At 40.8% G+C, this 7,978-nt stretch overlaps 4 non-coding genes across 4 annotated transcripts; all 4 read left to right on the top strand.

Moving 5' to 3' along the window:
* The first annotated feature begins 991 nt into the window (after nt 1-991).
* Nucleotides 992-1,063, top strand: trnag-ucc (transfer RNA glycine (anticodon UCC)). Its single transcript has one exon. It is a non-coding gene; the product is annotated as a tRNA-Gly (tRNA).
* A 579-nt stretch (nt 1,064-1,642) lies between these two features.
* Nucleotides 1,643-1,714, top strand: trnag-ucc (transfer RNA glycine (anticodon UCC)). Its single transcript has one exon. It is a non-coding gene; the product is annotated as a tRNA-Gly (tRNA).
* A 1,269-nt stretch (nt 1,715-2,983) lies between these two features.
* Nucleotides 2,984-3,055, top strand: trnaa-ugc (transfer RNA alanine (anticodon UGC)). Its single transcript has one exon. It is a non-coding gene; the product is annotated as a tRNA-Ala (tRNA).
* A 3,294-nt stretch (nt 3,056-6,349) lies between these two features.
* Nucleotides 6,350-6,421, top strand: trnae-uuc (transfer RNA glutamic acid (anticodon UUC)). The gene has a single exon. It is a non-coding gene; the product is annotated as a tRNA-Glu (tRNA).
* Nucleotides 6,422-7,978: the final 1,557 nt, after the last annotated feature.

Below are 7,978 nucleotides of genomic sequence, written 5' to 3'. Positions count from 1 at the left end.
AGTGTTTCAAATTCTTTAACAACATCAGTGAGTCATTTCCAGTTAAATTCTGGGGAATTGCTCCCTGAGAGGGCAGAGGCAGACAAAATGGGAAGAATGTTGAAGGAATCCCCAGTTGACACTTGACATATATTGTGTGAATCTGGAATTCATTTAATTGTGACCAAAATATTGCAATTTTTAGCTGGTTCCTTCGATGCTTTCTTTTATCTGTCTGTCTTGCATTACATGTGATGTTACCTTTCATCAAATCTGTCGAATTGCATCGGAAGGAACAAAAACTGCTTCAGAAAAAGTTGCAGGATTACTGTGCGGTTTATCAAAATTTGCTTCCAGGTGTGTGATGGTGGTGCAGTGGTAAGCATGGTTTTCTTCCAAGCAGTGGACCTGGGTTCAATTCCCAGCTGTCAATTTCTACTTGAGGATGAAATTTGACTCTGGTTGCAAGCTGTTCTGACAGCAGCATCTCAAGGATTTTGATGAGCAACCTGTTTTCAAACTGTCATGTACAAATGCTTGCAATGCAAAGTCGACGCGTCATCAAGATGTCATAATGTACTGGCTGCAGTGCGACCCGAATTCATAGTATGAGCTGTCAATGACCAAGGACATCAATGTCGGAGCTGGGCTCAGGCCCTGCAAGTCAAGCAGCAGTGTTTCAAATTCTTTAACAACATCAGTGAGGTATTTCCAGTTAAATTCTGGGGAATTGCTCCCTGAGAGGCAGAGGCAGACAAGATGGGAAGAATGTTGAAGGAATCCCCAGTTGACACTTGACATACATTGTGTGAATCTGGAATTCACTTAATTGTGACCAAAATATTGCAATTTTTAGCTGGTTCCTTTGATGCTTTCTTTTATCTGTCTATCTTGCATTACATGTGATGTTACCTTTCATCAAATCTGTCGAATTGCATCAGAAGGAACAAAAACTACTTCAGAAAAAGCTGCAGGATTACTGTGCGGTTTATCAAAACTTGTTTTCAGTTGTGTGATGGTGATGCAGTGGTAAGCATGGTTGCCTTCCAAGCAGTTGATCTGGGTTCGATACCCAGCCATCACATTTGTCAACTTGTACTTGAGGATGAAATGAACCTCTGATGACTCTGGTTGCAAGCAGTTCTTACAGCAGCATCTCAAGGATTTTGTTGAGAAAAAGCGTCACATCCGAATGCTTGCAATGCAAAGTCTATGTGTCACCAATCTGTCATAATGTACTGGCTGCAGTGCTCCCTGAATTCCTACTATGAGCTGTCAATCATCAATGTCAGAGCTGGGCTCAGGCCCTGCAAGTTAAGCAGCAGTGTTTCAAATTCTTTAACAACATCAGTGAGTCATTTCCAGTTAAATTCTGGGGAATTGCTCCCTGAGAGTGCAGAGGCAGACAAAATGGGAATAATGTTGAAGGAATCCCCAGTTGACACTTGACGTACGTTGTGTGAATCTGGAATTCATTTAATTGTCACCAAAATATTGCAATTTTTAGCTGGTTCCTTCGATGCTTTCTTTTATCTGTCTATCTTGCATTACATGTGATGTTACCTTTCATCAAATCTGTCGAATTGCATCAGAAGGAACAAAAACTACTTCAGAAAAAGCTGCAGGATTACTGTGCGGTTTATCAAAACTTGTTTTCAGTTGTGTGATGGTGATGCAGTGGTAAGCATGGTTGCCTTCCAAGCAGTTGATCTGGGTTCGATACCCAGCCATCACATTTGTCAACTTGTACTTGAGGATGAAATGAACCTCTGATGACTCTGGTTGCAAGCAGTTCTTACAGCAGCATCTCAAGGATTTTGTTGAGAAAAAGCGTCACATCCGAATGCTTGCAATGCAAAGTCTATGTGTCACCAATCTGTCATAATGTACTGGCTGCAGTGCTCCCTGAATTCCTACTATTAGCTGTCAATCATCAATGTCAGAGCTGGGCTCAGGCCCTGCAAGTTAAGCAGCAGTGTTTCAAATTCTTTAACAACATCAGTGAGTCATTTCCAGTTAAATTCTGGGGAATTGCTCCCTGAGAGTGCAGAGGCAGACAAAATGGGAATAATGTTGAAGGAATCCCCAGTTGACACTTGACGTACGTTGTGTGAATCTGGAATTCATTTAATTGTCACCAAAATATTGCAATTTTTAGCTGGTTCCTTCGATGCTTTCTTTTATCTGTCTATCTTGCATTACATGTGATGTTACCTTTCATCAAATCTGTCGAATTGCATCAGAAGGAACAAAAACTGCTTCTGGAAAAGCTGAAGGATTACTCTGCGGTTTGGTTGATCAAAGTTTGCTTTCAGTTGTGTGATGGTGGTGCAATGGTAAGCATGGTTGCCTTTCAAGCAGTTGACCTGCATTCGATGCCCAGCCATCACATTTGTCAATTTCTACTTGAGGATGAAATAAATTTCTGATGACTTTGATTGCAAGCAGTTATTACAGCAGCATTTCAAAGATTTTGTTGAGCAACCTGTTTTCAAAGGGTCATGTCCGAATGCTTGCAATGCAAAGTCTACGTGACATCAATCTGTCATAATGTACTGGCTGCAGTGCTCCCCGAATTCATAGTATGAGCTGTCAATGACCTAAGCTGTCAATGACCGAAGACATCAATGTCAAAGCTGGGCTCAGGCCCTGCAAGTCAAGCAGCAGTGTTTCAAATTCTTTAACAACATCAGTGAGGCATTTCCAGTAAAATTCTGGGGAATTGCTCCCTGAGAGGGCAGAGGCAGACAAGATGGGAAGAATGTTGAAGGAATCCCCAGTTGACACTTGACATACATTGTATGAATCTGAAATTCATTAATTGTGACCAAAATATTGCAATTTTTAGCTGGTTCCTTCGATGCTTTCTTTTATCTGTCTATCTTGCATGACATGTGATGTTACTTTTCATCAAATCTGTCGAATTGCATCAGAAGGAACAAAAACTGCTTCAGAAAAAGCTGCAGGATTACTGTGCGGTTTATCAAAGCTAGTTTTCAGTTTTGTGATGGTGGTGCAGTGGTAAGCATGATTGCTTTGCAAGCAGTTGACATGGGTTTGATTCCCAGCCATTACATCTGTCAATTTCTACTTGAGGATGAAATAAATTTCTGATGACTTTGATTGCAAGCAGTTATTACAGCAGCATTTCAAATATTTTTTGAGCAACCTGTTTTCAAAGGGTCATGTCCGAATGCTTGCAATGCAAAGTCTACGTGACATCAATCTGTCATAATGTACTGGCTGCAGTGCTCCCCGAATTCATAGTATGAGCTGTCAATGACCTAAGCTGTCAATGACCGAAGACATCAATGTCAAAGCTGGGCTCAGGCCCTGCAAGTCAAGCAGCAGTGTTTCAAATTCTTTAACAACATCAGTGAGGCATTTCCAGTAAAATTCTGGGGAATTGCTCCCTGAGAGGGCAGAGGCAGACAAGATGGGAAGAATGTTGAAGGAATCCCCAGTTGACACTTGACATACATTGTATGAATCTGAAATTCATTAATTGTGACCAAAATATTGCAATTTTTAGCTGGTTCCTTCGATGCTTCCTTTTACCTGTCTATATTGCATCACATGTGATGTTACCTTTCATCAAATCTGTCGAATTGCATCAGTAGGAACAAAAACTGCTTCAGAAAAAGCTGCAGGATTGCTGTGCGGTTTATCAAAACTTGCATTCAGTTATGTGATGGTGGTGCAGTGGTAAGCATCGTTGCTTTCCAAGCAGTTGACCTGGCGTCGATTCACAGCCATCACATTTGTCAATTTTTACTTGAGGATGAAATGAACCTCTGATGAATCTGGTTGCAAACAGTTCTTACAGCAGCATCTCAAAGATTTTGTTGAGCAACCTGTTTTCAATGGGTCATGTACGAATGCTTGCAATGCAAAGTCTATGTGTCATCAATCTGTTATAATGTACTGGCGACAGTGCTACCTGAATTCATACTCTGAGCTGTCAATCACCAAAGCCAACAATGTCAGAGCTGGGTTCAGGCCCTGCAAGTCAAGCAGCAGTGTTTCAAATTCTTTAACAACATCAGTGAGTCATGTCCAGTTAAATTCTGGGGAATTGCTCCCTGAGAGGGCAGAGGCAGACAAAATGGGAAGAATGATGAAGGAATCCCCAGTTGACACTTGACATACATTGTGTGAATCTGGAATTCATTTAATTGTGACCAAAATATTGCAATTTTTAGCTGGTTCCTTTGATGCTTTCTTTTATCTGTCTGTCTTGCATTACATGTGATGTGATGTAACCTTTCATCAAATCTGTCGAATTGCATCAGAAGGAACAAAAACTGCATCAGAAAAAGCTGCAGGATTACTGTGGAATTTATCAAAGTTAGCTTTCAATTATGTGATGGTGATGCAGTGGTAAGCATGGTTGCCTTCCAAGCAGTTGACCTGGGTTTGATACACAGCCATCACATTTGTAAATTTTGACTTGAGGATGCAATGAACCTCTGATGACTCTGGTTGCAAGCAGTTCTTCCAGCAGCATGTCATGGATTTTGTTGAGCAACCTGTTTTCAAAGAGTCATGTACGAATGCTAACAATGCAAAGTCTACATGTCATCAATCTGTCATAATGTACTGGCAACAGTGCTACCTGAATTCATACTATGAGCTGTCAATCACCAAAGACATCAATGTCGGAGCTGGGCTCAGGTTCTGCAAGTCAAGCAGCAGTGTTTCAAATTCTTTAACAACATCAGTGAGTCTTTTCCAGTTAAATTCTGGGGAATTGCTCCCTGAGAGGGCAGAGGCAGACAAAATGGGAAGAATGTTGAAGGAATCCCCAGTTGACACTTGACATACATTGTGTGAATCTGGAATTCATTTAATTGTGACCAAAATATTGCAATTTTTAGCTGGTTCCTTCGATGCTTTCTTTTATCTGTCTGTCTTGCATTACATGTGATGTTACATTTCATCAAATCTGTCGAATTCCATCGGAAGGAACAAAAACTGCTTCAGAAAAAGCTGCAGGATTACTGTGCGGTTTGGTTTATCAAAATTTGCTTTCAGTTGTGTGATGGTGGTGCAGTGGTAAGCATGGTTGCCTTGCAAGCGGTTGACCTGGGTTAAATTCCCAGCCGTCAATTTATACTTGAGGATGAAATGAACCTCTGATGACTCTGGTTGCAAGCAGTTCTGACAGCAGCATCTCAAGGATTTTGAAGAGCAACCTGTTTTCAAAGGGTCATGTACGAATGCTTGCAATGCAAAGTCTACGTGTCATCAATCTGTCATAATGTCCTGGCTGCAGTGCTACCCGAATTCATAGTATGAGCTGTCAATCACCAAAGACATCAGTGTCGGAGCTGGGCTCAGGCCCTGCAAGTCAAGCAGCAGTGTTTCAAATTCTTGAACAACATCAGTGAGTCATTTCCAGTTAAATTCTGGGGAATTGCTCCCTGAGAGTGCAGAGGCAGACAAGATGGGAATAATGTTGAAGAAATCCCCAGTTGACACTTGATATACGTTGTGTGAATCTGGAATTCATTTAATTGTGACCAAAATATTGCAATTTTTAGCTGGTTCCTTCGATGCTTTCTTTTATCTGTCTATCTTGCATTACATGTGATGTTACTTTTATCAAATCTGTCGAATTGCATCAGAAGGAATAAAAACTGCTTCTGGAAAAGCTGAAGGATTACTGTGCGGTTTGGTTAATCAAAGTTTGCTTTCAGTTGTGTGATGGTGGTGCAATGGTAAGCATGGTTGCCTTTCAAGCAGTTGACCTGCATTCGATGCCCAGCCATCACATTTGTCAATTTCAACTTGAGGATGAAATGAACCTCTGATGACTCTGGTTGCAAGCAGTTCTTCCAGCAGCATCTCATGGATTTTGTTGAGCAACCTGTTTTCAAAGGGTCATGTACGAATGCTAACAATGCAAAGTCTACGTGTCATCAATCTGTCATAATGTACTGGCTACTGTACTACCTGAATTCATACTATGAGCTGTCAATCACCAAAGACATCAATGTCGGAGCTGCGCTCAGGCCCTGCAAGTCAAGCAGCAGTGTTTCAAATTCTTTAACATCAGTGAGTCTTTTCCAGTTAAATTCTGGGGAATTGCTCCCTGAGAGGGCAGAGGCAGACAAGATGGGAAGAATGTTGAAGGAATCCCCAGCTGACACTTGACATACTTTGTGTGAATCTGGAATTCATTTAATTGTGACCAAAATATTGCAATTTTTAGCTGGTTCCTTCGATGCTTTCTTTTATCTGTCTATCTTGCATGACATGTGATGTTACTTTTCATCAAATCTGTCGAATTGCATCAGAAGGAACAAAAACTGCTTCAGAAAAAGCTGCAGGATTACTGTGCGGTTTATCAAAGCTAGTTTTCAGTTTTGTGATGGTGGTGCAGTGGTAAGCATGATTGCTTTTCAAGCAGTTGACATGGGTTTGATTCCCAGCCATTACATCTGTCAATTTCTACTTGAGGATAAAATGAATTTCTGATGACTTTGGTTGCAAGCAGTTATTACAGCAGCATTTCAAAGATTTTGCTGAGCAACCTGTTTTCAAAGGGTCATGTCCGAATGCTTGCAATGCAAAGTCTATCTGTCATAATGTACCGGCTGCAGTGCTCCCCGAATTCATAGTATGAGCTGTCAATGACCTAAGACATCAATGTCGAAGCTGGGCTCAGGCCCTGCAAGTCAAGCAGCAGTGTTTCAAATTCTTTAACAATATCAGTGAGTCATTTCCAGTTAAATTCTGGGAATTGCTCCCTGAGAGGGCAGAGGCAGACAAGATGGGAATAATGTTGAAGGAATCCCCAGTTGACACTTGATATACGTTGTGTGAATCTGGAATTCATTTAATTGTGACCAAAATATTGCAATTTTTAGCTGGTTCCTTCGATGCTTTCTTTTATCTGTCGATCTTGCATTACATGTGATGTTACCTTTCATCAAATCTGTCGAATTGCATCAGAAGGAACAAAAACTTCTTCAGAAATAGCTGCAGGATTACTGTGCGGTTTATCAAAACTTGCTTTCAGTTGTGTGATGGTGATGCAGTGGTAAGCATGGTTGCCTTCCAAGCAGTTGACGTGGGTTTGATTCCCAGCCATCACATTTGTCAATTTTTACTTGAGGATGAAATTAATTTCTAATGACTTTGGTTGCAAGCAGTTATTACAGCAGCATTTCAAAGATTTTGTTGAGCAACATGTTTTCAAAGGGTCATGTACGAATGCTTGCAATGCAAAGTCTACGTGACATCAATCTGTCATAATGTACTGGCTACAGTGCAACCTGAATTCATACTATGAGCTGTCAATCACCAAAGACATCAATGTCGGAGCTGGGCTCAGGTTCTGCAAGTCAAGCAGCAGTGTTTCAAATTCTTTAACAACATCAGTAAGTATTTTCCAGTTAAATTCTGGGGAATTGCTCCCTGAGATGGCAGAGGCAAACAAAATGGGAAGAATGTTGAAGGAATCCCCAGCTGACACTTGACATACTTTGTGTGAATCTGGAATTCATTTAATTGTGAGCAAAATATTGTAATTTTTAGCTGGTTCCTTCGATGCTTTCTTTTATCTGTCTATCTTGCATTACATGTGATGTTACCTTTCATCAAATCTGTCGAATTGCATCGGAAGGAACAAAAACTGCTTCAGAAAAAGCTGCAGGATTACTGTGCGGTTTATCAAAGTTAGCTTTCAGTTGTATGATGGTGGTGCAGTGGTCAGCTTGGTTACCTTCCAACCAGTTGACATGGGTTGGATTCCCAGCCATCACATTTGTCAATTTCTACTTGAGGATGAAATGAATTTCTAATGACTCTGGTTGCAAGAAGTTATTCCAGCAGCATTTCAAAGATTTTGTTGAGCAACTGGTTTCAAAGGGTCTCATACAAATGCTTGCAATGCAAATTCTTTGTGCCATCAATCTGTCATAATGTACTGGCTACAGTGCTAACCGAATTCATAGTATGAGCTGTCAATGACCAAAGACTTCAATGTCAGAGC

The sequence above is a fragment of the Pristiophorus japonicus genome, chromosome 19, assembly GCF_044704955.1.
Source record: "Pristiophorus japonicus isolate sPriJap1 chromosome 19, sPriJap1.hap1, whole genome shotgun sequence".
Lineage (NCBI taxonomy): Eukaryota > Metazoa > Chordata > Chondrichthyes > Pristiophoridae > Pristiophorus > Pristiophorus japonicus.
The sequence above is the reverse complement of the archived record's forward strand: the minus strand, read 5'-3'. Positions and strand labels throughout refer to the sequence as shown.